This window comes from Pongo abelii, chromosome 11, assembly GCF_028885655.2.
Source record: "Pongo abelii isolate AG06213 chromosome 11, NHGRI_mPonAbe1-v2.0_pri, whole genome shotgun sequence".
NCBI lineage: Eukaryota > Metazoa > Chordata > Mammalia > Primates > Hominidae > Pongo > Pongo abelii.
In genome coordinates this window covers 135418434-135432145 of record NC_071996.2, presented here as the reverse complement: position 1 = coordinate 135432145, position 13712 = coordinate 135418434, and the positions used below count along the sequence as shown (strand labels likewise).

The window sequence follows — 13712 nt, the reverse complement described above, 5'->3', positions numbered from 1 at the left end:
AGGCTGGTCTTGAACTCCTTGTGATACCCTACCTTGTTTTAACCTGATTGTCTCTCATAGCTGAGAAAGCCGGACAGACTCCATTTTAGTTCCTTCACTTACAGCCCCTTTACCTCCCTCCCTTAAGGGCATAACTGGTGCAAGCTGACTCCATGCACGTCCAGGAATGCACTTACTGAGAAGATATTGAGGCAAGCTGAACCAGCAGCTCCTGGGGATGCTCGGTGGATGGCATCTAAAGCCCCTGCCTTTATCTCTTTGTGATAGTTTAAGCCCCTGCACCTGGAACTGTTTATTTTTTCTGTAACTACTTCTGTAACCAATTAATTTTTTAACTTTTTGCCTGTTCTGCTTCTGTAAAAATTGTTTCAGCTAAACTCCCCCTCCCCTAGTTAGGCCACGGTATAAAAAGAAATCTAGCCCTTTCTTCGGGGCCGAGAGAATCTTGAGCGCTAGCCGTCTCTCAGTCGCCGGCAATAAAGGACTCCTGAATTAGTCTCAGAGTGTGGCGTTTCTCTACAACTCGCTTGGTTACAACATCCTGACCTCAGGCTATCCACCTGCCTTGGCCTCCCAAAGTGCTGGGATTACAGGCATGAGCCACCACGCCCAGCTAATTTTGTATTTTCAGTAGAGACAGCGTTTTGCCATGTTGGCGAGGCTGGTCTCAAACTCCTGACCCCAAGTGATCCACCAGCCTCGACCTCCCAAATGCTGGGATTACAGGTGTGAGTCACTGAGTGCTGCCATGAATATGCATTTTTTTATTCTTATATGCATTAAAGGATCCTCAGGTGACGCTTATATACATCAAAGTTTGAGAAGCATTGAAGATAATTATATATGTTTTTTTATAACCTTTATCGTATTAATGCAGTAAATTACAGGACCAAATTTTCCAAATTTTTAACTACTCTTACACTCCTGTGATAAAACTATGGCTTAAATATTTATGAATAGAATTTGCTAATATTTTATTTAGGATTTTTATGTCAACATTCAAAAGAAAGATTGATCTGGCTGGGAGGCCTGTAATCCCAGCACTTTGGGATGCCAAGGTGGGCAGACCGCTTGAGCACAGGAGTTTGAGACCTGCCTGGGCAACAAAATGAGATCCTGTCTCAACAAAAAATAAAAAATTTAGCTAAGCATGGTTGTGCACCTGCAGTCCCAGCTATTCAGGAGGCTGAGGTGGGAGAATCAATTTAGCCCATAAGGTTGAGGCTGCAGTGAGAGGTGATTACACCACTGCACCCCAGCCTGGGTGACAGAGCAAGACCCTGGCTCCAAACAAAAAAAAAAAAAGAAAAAGAAAAGAGGCCGGACACGGTGGCTCATGCCTGTAATCCCAGCACTTTGGGAGGCCAAGGTAGGTGGATCACCTGAGGTCAGGAGTTCGAGACCAGCCTGACCAACATGGTGAAACCCCATCTCTACTAAATACCAAAAATTTCAATGGGTGCATGGTGGCGGGTGCCTGTAATCCCAGCTACTTGGGAGGCTGAGGCAGGAGACTTGCTTGAACCCAGGAGGTGGAGGTTGCAGTGAGCCGGGATCGCACCACTGCTCTCCAGCCTGGGCGACAAGAACGAGACTCTGTCTCAGAAAAAAGAAAAGAGATTGATCTGTACAATTTTTTGTGCCAACTTGTCAGGTTTTGGTACCAGGGGTTATTTCTCCATATTCATTTCTAATTGTGTATACTTTTTCATGGTAAAACTTGTCAGGTTTCATATAATAGTATTGGTTGTTTTCAAGGAATAAGCTTCCTTTTCCCTTTTATGTTTACTTCCTATGTATCTTAAAGTCTATTTAAAAAAAACAATCTATTGGAACTGCTCCTTTTTTAACCACTTCACACTGTTTCAACTATTGTAGCTCTATGAAATATTTTATTATTTGTTACCAGAAGATTTTGGTAAATCCACTAAACCTTCTAAAACGTCCTTTTTCTTTCCAACTTTCTTGCTCCTTACAGGCTCCTGGTAGAACGTCAGGAGAAAATGACATCACCTTGGAAAGGTCTCCCTTTGTGCCGCCCAGTTGACCGGCGGCTGCTTGCTGTGTAGGTATGCGGGCTCCAATCTGACAGGCCTGAAACACACTTACCTTCGCAAATGTCTTTACCACATGCTAAGCGCCCCTGAAAAGGAGCCTGGGATTCTGGGATCAGCGCAGCCAAGAACACTCTGTCCCATCTTCCATCTTAATAATGAAACGCTGACTGCCTGCTAAAAGATGCACAATTTATTTTAAATATATGAATAGGATGATTGTTTAAAAAGAGTTCCAGCTGGTTAAATTCAAGTTCCTGCAATAAAACTCTCCTCCGGCATTCGTTGGCTTCGGGCCTCGAAGGGCTACAGGCCTCTGCTCTGAATGGTGAACTGCGATCTTGCGCGTTCAGGTTTTCCGGTAGTGGCTTTGCTGTTCTAAGTCAAGGCATCAGTGACTATCTTGGCCTCAAGAGGACTTCTTCCATTATATGAGCAATCTGCTTCTAGACCATTCTTGCTAGTTAGGAAAAGTTTTATTCAGTAAAACATTTTCAGTGAACCACTGGACAAAAACCAGGTGGCTGCTTTCCTTTGATCAGAGAAGTCCTCACTCCCTGTATGAGTCTGTTCTCACACTGCTGTAAAGAAATACCTGAGACCGGATAACTTGTAAAGAAAAGAGGTTTCATTGGCTCATCGTTCTGCAGGCTGTACAGGAAGCATGAGGTTGGCATCTGCTCGGCTTCCAGGAGGCCTCAGGAAACCTACAATCATGGCAGAAGGCGAAGGGAGAGCGAGCACCTCACACGGCCAGAGCAGGAGCGAGAGAGACAGCGGGGAGGTGCCACACACTTTAAAATGAGCAGATCTCACGAGAATGCACTCACTATCGCGAGAACAACACCAAGAGGGAAGTCCACCCCCATGATCCAACCACCTCCCGCCAGGCCCCACCTCCAACACTGGGGATCACAATTCGACAGGAGATCTGGGGAGGACACAGATTCAAACTATATCTTTCCCCTTCTTCTTTGAATGTATTCGTTTCTTGACATCCACCTGCCAGGGGAGAATGGCCTTCAGGAGCTCGAAGCGGCCACAGGTGTCAAGTCGGGGCTTTCCCAGGCCTCCTTCAGCAGCTTCTCAGGTTCATTAACAAACGTGGCCTGGCCTCCAGGTCAGTCTCCGTTAACGCCTCAAGGCTGCCTGGACTCTTCTCTGCCTCTGTTGCCCCTGCAAGGAAACGTTCCCTCAGCTTCCAACATCCCCCTTTGTGCCAGGAGTCACCTGGGTCCTGTTAACACAAGGATGGACCAGGGAGGGTGCCCAGAGCTGACATGGGGTGACAAAGAGCACCGGAACTGCATGTCAGAGAGATCTGGGTAAGAAGCAGGTAGGTACCACATCCTACTTCTAACCCAGAGGGATGGAGCGGAGTAGGGCGAAGGCACCAGAGTGATGGAGAGGGTGTGAGAGTGAATCATGGGTGGACCCCGTTCCTCTCTGACAACCTGTGTTCAGAGAAGCGGGAGATGAATGGGACAGCTGGTTGTCTTCATGAAGTTTAGGAGTTAGGTGGAGAAAAACGGTCAGGAGCAGAACTTTACACATGGTTTAAGAATGGCTGCAATGGAAGATTTTTGTATTTGTTTTTGTTTTGGGTTTTTTATTTCTGTTTTTTTTTTTTTTGAGCCGGGATCTCACTCTGTCATCCAGGCTGGAGTGCAGTAGTGCCATCACGGCTCACTGCAGCTTCGACCTCCCAGGCTCAAGTGATCCTCCCACCTCATCCTCCCGAGTAGCTGGGACTACAGGCATGTGCCACGACGCCTGGCTAATTTTTTTGTTATTATTTGTAGAGATAAGGTCTCATTACGTTGCCCACATTGGTCTCGAACTCCTGGGCTCGAGTCCTCCTGCCTCAGCCTTCCAAAGTGTTGGGATTACAGACATGAGCCACTGCTCCTGGCATGGAAAATTTGTTAAGGGAGGAGGGGACAGGTGAGGAAAATTTGGTTGCAGTTCAAGTGAGAAGAGCCTTCACTGTAGAGCAAAGGAGAGTGGACTTAAGTATACAGGCAGTGGGGGACAGGCGTGATGTTAGAAGTTTATTCGGACAGCAGCTTGTAGGATGTCTGGAGCCATGTACTCTGCTGTTCATGCTGTGATCACCCTGTTGAGCCTAAGAACATTGTATAAGCCAGGTTTCTGCTGAGTCCTATTGGATAACAAACTCCACAATCCCCGTGGCTTAGAGCAGCAGTCATCTATATCGCACTCACAAATGTGCCTGCTGGCCAGGGCAGCTCTCCTTCAGGCCCCGGGTTGCATTTAGCTCTCTTCAAGTGTCTCTCATTCCAAGGCCAGTGGCTACCTGGGCTATGTTCTTCCCATGGTGGAAAGCAGAAAGTGCAAGAGGGGTGGGTGGCAGCACTGACACTCCTTGGAACTGACATACTGTCACTCTGCCCATGCTCCAATGGCCAAAGCACGTCGTATAGCCAAGCCCAACATCCATGGAGCAGAGAAATACATTCTGCCTACTCTAGTGGGAGACACTTTAGCGTCTTGCAGCAAAGGGCATGTACATAAGATTGGAAATAGATCGAAAGGCAACAGTTCATAAAATTCCTTTCAGCCATGATGCTTGGGGGAAGCAAAGACCCATAGAGAGAGGCCAGTAGGGATGCTTGCACGCCCCAGACCAGGCAGCTCCAGGAAGTTCCTTTTCATACCTTTCTCTGGAATGCACAAGGTGTCTAGGGTTGTTATCCAACAAAAATGCAATGCATTTCTATCCTCTACTTCACTGTAAAAGTAGCTAATATTTTCTAAGCGGTTACCATGTGCCGGCCACTACTCCAGTAATTAGCATAAATCATCTCCTTTAACCCTCACAACAAGTCTATTAGGTGGTTACTATTCTTTCTTGTTTTTTTTTTTCTGAGACGGAGTCTTGCTCTATTGCCAGGCTGGAGCACAGTGGCACCATCTCGGCTCACTGCAACCTCTGACTCCCTGGTTCAAGCAATTCTCCTGCCTCAGCTTTCCAAGTAGCTGCAATTACAGGCGCCCGCCACCACACCCAGCTAATTTTTGTATTTTTAGTGGAGACAGGGTTTCACCACGTTGGCCAGGCTAGTCTCGATCTCCTGACCTCGTGATCCGCCCGCCTCAGCCTTCCAAAGTGCTGGGATTACAGGTGTGAGCCACCGCGCCCGGCCAGGTGGTTACTATTCTTATCCCCACTTTGCAAATGAGTGAAACCAAGGCATAGACTCTAGATCACACAGCTAGTAAGAATGAGAACGGGATTCAGACCCAAGTAGCCTTGGTTGGAATTTCCTCTATGAACCGCCCTTTTTCGTGGAGGAGGTTGGGGTACAGAGCTTGCCATCGGAACTTAGGACAAACACTTAGGGGTCTTAATTAGGGGAAATTGGGACTATTGTGCAGGTGCCTGGAACAGGAAGTAACCATGAGACTAGAGGAAGAGAAAGAGGTTGGGAGAAGGCAGTTTTCAAAAACAAAGCAAAGGAACAGAAAGCTTTAAAAGCCCTTGAGGATTTCTCTGAAGTACTGAACTCTGGAGTTTCAAGAGCTGCTAATATCATTGCATTCCTGCTTCAGCCTCTACCTGGCGAGGGACTTGCATTTCCTGTGGGTTCTGGGATGGTTTTTATCCCATTCCCGGCTCATCTCTCACGCGGACGAGCCCGCGTGTGGAGCCAGGTGTGGAGCCGGAGCACAGCTGGCTCTAATTTGAGGGGCCTTCTGCCTTTTAAGATGACCTCACTCCATTCCCTTGACTTTTTAATGTGCAATTCATGCCACTTTTCCAAAATTTGGGTAATGATTTATTGGCTTTCTTTTCTGCATTATCCTGTAGCGTGAGGGACTTTTGTTTGTTTAGGGGCTTAATAACTGTTCTTGATAGAAGGTTTGTAAATGTATCTTCTATAGAAGTGACCAAAAATAATACTTTTTTATTTCCACCATCTGGCCATATTTCAGTCTTGGCCAAAGAATTTCTTTCCACCCTCCTGTGTCTCCTACCTCTTGCTCTGAAAGGCCAATGTAGAATAAAGGACAGATGGCTAAGGGCCTTTAGTGTCAACAGACCAAGATTTGAAACTTGCCTCTGACTCTTAACAGCCGTATGACTTTGGGCAAAATATGTAGACGGCACTACTCGGTCCTTTCCAGGAGCAGCAGCAAATCTCACTCTGAGGGGAGCACTCACCCACTCAGCCCTTGGTGGAAGAAGCAGCCTCAAGTTGTTGCTAGTGAGGGCGGCCTTGTTCCCTACTCCCCAGCCACCGCTGACTGGCCACAGCGGGAATCTGACCTCTGAGTGCCTGACATGAAAAGGGAGTGGGAACTGACTGGGCCAATCAGGTTCTCTCTCAGAAATCTAAACTGAGGAAAAGAAGGAGTGAGTCACACAGACAGTAGAGAGGTTATCAGGTCCTGGGATCAGGGCCCAGCCCATGCTGAAGTCCGAGGGGAGTGGGTGGATGGGCAGAAAGAAGACTTGGAGGGCTGTAGGCAGGTGAATATGGTTTTATTCAGCAGCCGCTCTCTTACACAGCTGATGCAAGCTAGCTCTTTTACACTGTCTGCCATGTCTTGGCTGCTTAGTCCTGCAGCTCCCATGCACACCTGTGCAGCCAGCTCTCCACTGCCTTCAGGATCAGCAGCTTAACTCTTTCTCTCTCTGGGCATGAGCAAGCGGAGCTATGTCCTGGCTCCCTCCTGTCCATCTAGAAGACGGACAGCTTTGGCTCTCTCTCTATCTCTTTCTCTGGGAGCCAGCACACCTGCACAAGAGCCATGTCCAGCCATGTGGAGCCAAGCTGAGCCTCAAGAGGCCCTGTACAGCATTAGCAGGGCAATTATACCTTCTACAAACAATAGTGGCTAAGAGTCAAGTATGAACTTAAACAAACAGGTTATGTAACAAGCGGAGGTGTGTGCCTGCGCGCCAAACTCGCTGAGACGTGCGGGCCTGGATGTCCACCTCACCCTATTCCTTGACCAAAGCACATCCATGTACCTTACAGGGGTAGACCAGGGTCCAGGCCCTGGTAAGTAGCTGGGTCTCAGTAGGTAGTGATGGAGCTGTTTCACTGCAAAGATTCTTAGAGTCTTAACAATTTCCTAGGTCTCCATCCTAGAAACTTCCCCTTGCAGCTTCCTGAATGTGTTCCATACCCCAACACGTCCTGCTTCCTTTTTTTTTTTTTTTTTTAAAGACAGAGTCTCATTCTATTGCCCAGGCTGGAGTGCAGTGGTGCAATCTTGGTTCACTGCAACCTCTGCCTCCTGGATTCAAGTGATTCTTCTGCCTCAGCCTCCCAAGTAGCTGGGATTACAGGCATGTGCCACCACGCCCGGCTAATTTTTGTATTTTTAGTAGAGACGGGGTTTCGCCACGTTGGCCAGGCTGGTCTTGAACTCCTGACCTCAGGTGATCTGCCCACCTTGGCCTCCCAGACTGCTAGAATTACAGGCGTGAGCCACCGCGCCAGGCCCCTACTGTCATTTTTGAGGTCCTCCCTATGCCCCCTTCAAACTCAGCATCCTGGTGTGCTGAACAATGTGGCCATCCCCCGCACTGGCTTCCAGGCCTCTCTGGGCAACCCCCAAATTCAAAAACATGCTCTGCTGAACAGAGGGTTCCCCATTTCTACCTTTTGGAAGCACCAAAGATCTTCCAGAGGCACTGCCGCCCTGCTTTTCTTTCTCACTTCCTCACAAGCCCCCACGAGAGGAGGAGAGCTATATAAAGATGTGTTTCCAGTCAGGCGCAGTGGCTCACGCCTGTAATCCCAGTACTTTGGGAGGCCGAGACGGGTGGATCACAAGATTAAGAGAACTTGGCCATCCTGGCCAATATGGTGAAACCCTGTCTCTACTAAAAATACAAAAATTAGCTGGGTGTGGAGGCATGCACCTGTAGTCCCAGCTACTCGGGAGGCTGAGGCAGGAGAATCGCTTGAACCCAGGAGGCGGAGGTTGTAGTGAGCTGAGATCACGCCACTGCACTCCAGCCTGGTGACAGAGCGAGACTCCGTCTCAAAAAAATAAAATAAGGTGTAGTTCCCTGGTGATATGAAATGGGTGGCCTCCTTCATTCCCCTCCCCATCCAGGCTACAGTTACCTGTTTTCTTTTACTTCTTTTGTGGTAAAATATACGTAAAATTTACCACCTTAACCATTTTATTTATTTTTTTTTTTTTGACAGAGTCTTGCTCTGTCGCCAGGCTGGAGTGCAGTGGTGAGATCACAGCTCACTGCAACCTCCGCCTCCCAGGTTCAAGTGATTCTCCTCCCTCAGCCTCCCAAGTAGTTGGGACTACAGGTGCCTGCCAGCACGCCAGGCTAATTTTTGTATTTTTAGTAGAGACGAGGTTTCACCGTTTTGGCCAGGCTGGTCTCAAACTACTGACCTCAAGTGATCCACTCACCTCAGCCTCCCCAAATGCTGGGATTACAGGTGTGAGCCCTTAACCATTTAAATTGTACACCCGGCCCTTAACCATTTTAAATTGTACAGTTCAGTGGCATTAGATAGATTCATAATGTTGTGTAACCACCATCCACCTCCATAACTCTTTAATATTGTAAAACTGAAACTCTATGTCTACTAAATAGTAACTCCCCATTCTCCCCATCCCTCAACCTCTGGCAACACCGTTCTACTTTCTCTCTTTATGATTTTGACTACTGTAAGTTCTTCAGATAAATGGAATCACAGAGCATTTGTCTTGTTTTGTTGTTGTTTTAGAGATAGGCCCTCACTCTGTTGCCCAGGCTGGAGTGCAATGGCATAATCATAGCTCGCTGCAGCCTTGAACTCCTAGGCTTAATCAATCCTCCCACCTTAGCCTCCCAGTAACAAGGACTACAGGCACCCGCCACCACGCTTGGCTAAATTAATTGTCCTTTGGTGACTGTCTTATTTCATTTAGCATATGTCCTCAAAGTCCATCCATGTTGTAACATGTGCCAGAATTTCCTTCTTTTTGTAGACTGACCAGGGTTTCCTTTTATGTGTAATCACAATTTGCTTATTTATTCATCCATCAATGGACAACTGAGTTGCTTCCACGTTTTAGCTGTTGTTAATAATGCTGCTCTGAACGCAGGTGTACAAATATCTCTTCAAGACCCTGTTTTCGAGTATATACCCAGAAGTGATGATAATTCTCTTTTTAATTTTTTGAGGACCCTCCATAATATCTTCCACACTGGATGCACCATTTTCTTCCTTTCTTTTTTTTTTTTTTTTTTTTTGAGATGAAGTCTCGATCTGTCACCCAGGCTGGAGTGCAATGGCACGATCTTGGCTCACTGCAACCTCTGCCTCCCAGGTTCAAGTGATTCTCCTGCCTCAGCCTCCTGAGTAGATGGGATTACAGGCACCCACCACCACGCCCAACTAATTTTTTTTGTATTTTTAGTAGAGACGGGGTTTCACCATGTTGGCCAGGCTGGTCTCAAACTCCTGGCCTCAGGTGATCCACACGCCTCAGCCTCCCAAAGTGCTGGGATTACAGGCATGAGCCACCGCCTTTTTTATTTTTTACCTTTCTCCCTAGACTACTCAGCAGAATGTACCATATTACATCCCCACCAACAACACACAAGTGTTCCAATTTCTCCACATCCTCACCAACACTTGTTATTTTCTGAGTTTTTTTTAATGGCAGCCATACTAATGAATGTGAGGTGATATTTCATGGTAGTTTTGATTTGCATTTCTCTTTTCATTATCTGACACCTTTAGTAAAATATCACAAAATAGCCATTTACAAAATGCCCCAGAAACCAGAGGACCTGGGGGTTTATGGATCACTCAAATAGACCCCTACCAGAGCCAAAAGAGTCTGCTGCAGAGCCTCGCCCTGCAGGTGGCTACTAGGACGGGGGATCTAAAGTCTAATGAGTGTCAGCACAGTGCCCAGACGCTGGACGCCGATCAGTACTGACGCTGGAGTAGCCATGAGGCAGAGCATGCGGCAAATGAGGAAACAAAGAAAGGACTTCTTATTGAGATGAACAAAAAGCACCCTTGTTGATCCAGGGGCTGAGAGGGCACATGTATTTGTCAGGAGAAAATAAGATGACCCTGAAAGAGTCACCCCAGCTGTAACAAACACCGACGTCACCCTCTCAGCACAGCCTTCAATGCCTTGGTCACCAAAGCAGCATGAATGTGATGTCACCAGGTGGATGACACTTGTGGGGTTGTGAAGAATCCCCAGAACAGTGGTTCCAAGGTAAGTGTTATAGAATGTGTCACTGTGCTCCTTGGCATGAACTCTCAGAGCAACTGACATAGAAAGGCTGCCAAGAAAGAGAGGCCAGGCACGGTAGCTCACACCTGTAATCCCAGCACTTTGGGAGGCCGAGGCAGGTGGATCACCTGAGGTCAGGAGTTCAAGACCAGCTTGACCAACATGGTGAAACCCCATCTCTACAAAAAATACAAAATTAGCCACACGTGGTGGCAGGTGCCTATAATCCCAGCTACTCAGGTGGCTGAGGCAGGAGAATTGCTTGAACCCAGGAGGCTGAGGTTGCAGTGAGCTAGATCACACCACTGCACTCCAGCCTAGGCGACAAGAGCAAAACTCCCTCTCAAAAAAGAAAAAGGCTGTCAAGGAAGAGAGTCTGGTCCAAGGATCAGAATCATGCATTCCTTACCCTTCAACAGAAGTGTGCTTTTCACTTATTCATTCAAGCATGTTCAAGGACTGTGACATTTCCATGCTGAACTTGACATTTCCAATCCAACGTTTGCGAAGGGCGCTCTGGGTCTCTTGTGATAATCAGTGTGATATCTGGGGCATGAGGGAATCAGTAAATGCCACCCTCAAATGTGCCACTTTGGCATAAGAATTATTTTGTGCCAAAGTCCTTTGAGTTCCTGAAATCCCTTGTCTGCCTAAAAGCAGAAGCTCCCAAAAGAACTCAATTGCCATAAATCCCCTCCCCAGGAGTACCTCTAACAGACACTGGCACAAACTATCACATCTCACATTTATTCTCCTAAGGGCTCACTTGTATTTCCAAAATGTCATTTGCTTTTCCCTAAATGCCCCTTCCCTCCCTCTCTTTCTCCTACTAAGTTGAATATAGTATCTAGACTCCAACTTCTACCCCTTCGAGTTACTCATCTCTGAATGCTCCCATGTGCGTGCATGATACACATGCTAATAAACTTCTCTTTTTTTTCTGCCTATTAATCTGTCTTCCATTAGTCTAATTTACAGAGCCCCAGCCAGAGAACCTGGAAGAGTAGAAAAAAAAGATTTATTTTCCTTCCCTACAGGCACAAACCGTTATCTGTTCACCAACCAATTTCCTCTTCTTCCCAGGCATTGCAGGACTTCATTTCCCAGCCTCCTTTGCAGTTAAGTGTGGCCATATGATGGAGTTCCAGCCAATAGAACATGAGCAGAAGCAACCCGTGCCACTTCCCAGCACATGAAAAGTTTGTGTGTGTGTGTGTGTGTGTGTGTGTGTGTGTGTATATGTTCATTCCTCCATGTTCTTCACCCTCAGACAGCTTGATGTGAACAAGCATGGTGACCCTGGAAGCAACATGCTGAAGATAGCAGAGCCACAAGATGGCAGGATCCTGGGTCCAAGAATCAGTGCTGAGAGTCAGCCAGCTGGCCACAGTATGCACTTTGGACTCCCTATCATGTATAAGCAGGATATATTTTGAGGTTTATTTGTTACAGAAGCTAACATTTCCTTAAATAAAACCCTTTAGAAGATATGTTTAACCAGTACAAGAAAATGTAATTCTGGCCAGACATAGTGACTCACGCCTGTAATCCCAGCACTTTGGGAGGCAGAGGCAGGTGAATCACTTGAGTCTAGGAGTTCAAGACCAGCCTGGACAACATGGCAAAAAGCCCATCTCCACATAAAATACAAAAATTAGCTGGGTATGGTGGCATGTGTCTGTGGTTTCAGCTACTCAGTAGGCTGAGGTGGGAGGATTGCTTAAGCCTGGGAGGTGGAGGTTGCAGTGAGCCGAGATGGCACCACTGCACTCCAGCCCTGGGCAACAGAGAGAGAACCTGTCTCCAAAAAAAAAAAAAAAAAAAAGTAATTATGTTCTAAACCTTCGAAACTTAGATGTATTTGTGTTATGGTATCTTTTTTTGAGATGGAGTCTCACCTTGTCACCCAGGCTGGAGTGCAGTGGTGCAATCTCGGCTCACTGCAACTTCCACCTCCCGAGTTCAAGTGATTCTCCTGCCTCAGCCTCCCAAGTAGCTAGAATTACAGGCACCCACCACCACACCCAGCTAATTTTTGTATTTTTAGTAGAGATGGGGTTTCACCATATTGGTCAGGCTGGTCTCGAACTCCTGACCTCAGGTGATCCACCCACCTTGTCCTCCCAAAGTGCTGGGATTACAGGTGTGAGCCACTGCACCTGGCCCTGTTTCTTTTCTTAAAGCTGCCCAGACTAACTTGATTTTGCCAAATGCTGAAAATTAACATATATTGCTAAGTGCATGGAGAAGAACAGTAAACTGCTTCACCTTCTTGGCATACAAAGGAATCACATCTCTGAATGTCCAATCACATGTCTACAAGCTCCTATTACCAGGAAAGTCAGTACTTCCATCCATCTTGAGTCCTCCCCCCACCAGCCAAGTAGATTCTGCTGCCGTCTTTGCCTCTGCTGCTGCCCCCCAGTGTCACTGCTGAAAACTCTTCAGTCTGCAGGACTCCATGTCCGCAGTCTGCAGGACACCTGTGGACCACTGTGGTGATGCCCCTGCTGTTCATACCTCAATGGTAGCCCTCGTTTGGGTTCCCAGACCTCAGTTTCCTTAAGTCACCTTCGCAGACTTGAGAGTCTCCCCAAACCTTCATACCAGCAGGGTGGGTGAGCCCTGGAACTCCCAGCCTCAGCTCACATTGTGCCAGGAGTGGTGCAGCCCTTTCAGCCAGGAGACCTTGGCCAGAACCCTCCCACAAATCTCCTGACTTAAGATCTTGACCTGGAAGAGACAAATGGGGTCTTCATTCTTCCCTTCCAGGAGACTAGTTTGCTTGTGCCAGAACTCAGCTCATCAGGGAGCCAGCACCTGCTAAGCCGGTTTGACACCAACTCCCACCTGGAAAATGGGAGCTGACTCCCCTTCCCTTGTAAAACGAAGAGGCCATCCAGCGATTATGAGCAGAAACCAGATCTATGCCAAGATGTCCTTCTGTCCTTCTGTTTGTTCAAAAACGCAGCTGGGAGCTTTATCTTCTCTATTAAAAACAATTGTTGCAGATTACATTGAGTTGAGAGGAGTAGATGATGAGCCCCTGGGAAGAAAACAATTTCCATTTGGTTACAAAAACATACAAGCAGACTGCTGAGAAACTGATCCCCTCATTTTGCTTATAAAACATATTTTGTATTAGTTCATTCCTTTTTCAGAGTGTATTAATTTGCATTTGCTCCTTTTTAGAATTTGGCTAATGACTTATGAATTTTTTAAAGACCAACTCTAAGGGAGTTTGCCCTTAAAAAAAAAAACACAGCATTGTGCTATTTCAAGACCATCTCAAATGAATGAATAAATAAATAAACATAGCTTTAAATCCTCCAAACAACCACCCCAAAACGAAGTTGTGGGCCCAGCATAACCAGTCTTCCCACACTAGCCACCTGTGCCCTCTTCCCCAAA

General features: G+C 47.0%; 1 long non-coding RNA gene across 1 annotated transcript; it reads left to right on the top strand.

Moving 5' to 3' along the window:
* The first annotated feature begins 2886 nt into the window (after window positions 1-2886).
* Window positions 2887-13316, top strand: LOC129058164 (uncharacterized). The gene is made up of 2 exons (XR_008523111.1): window positions 2887-3390; window positions 13074-13316. It is a non-coding gene; the product is annotated as an uncharacterized LOC129058164 (long non-coding RNA).
* The last annotated feature ends 396 nt before the right edge of the window (window positions 13317-13712 follow it).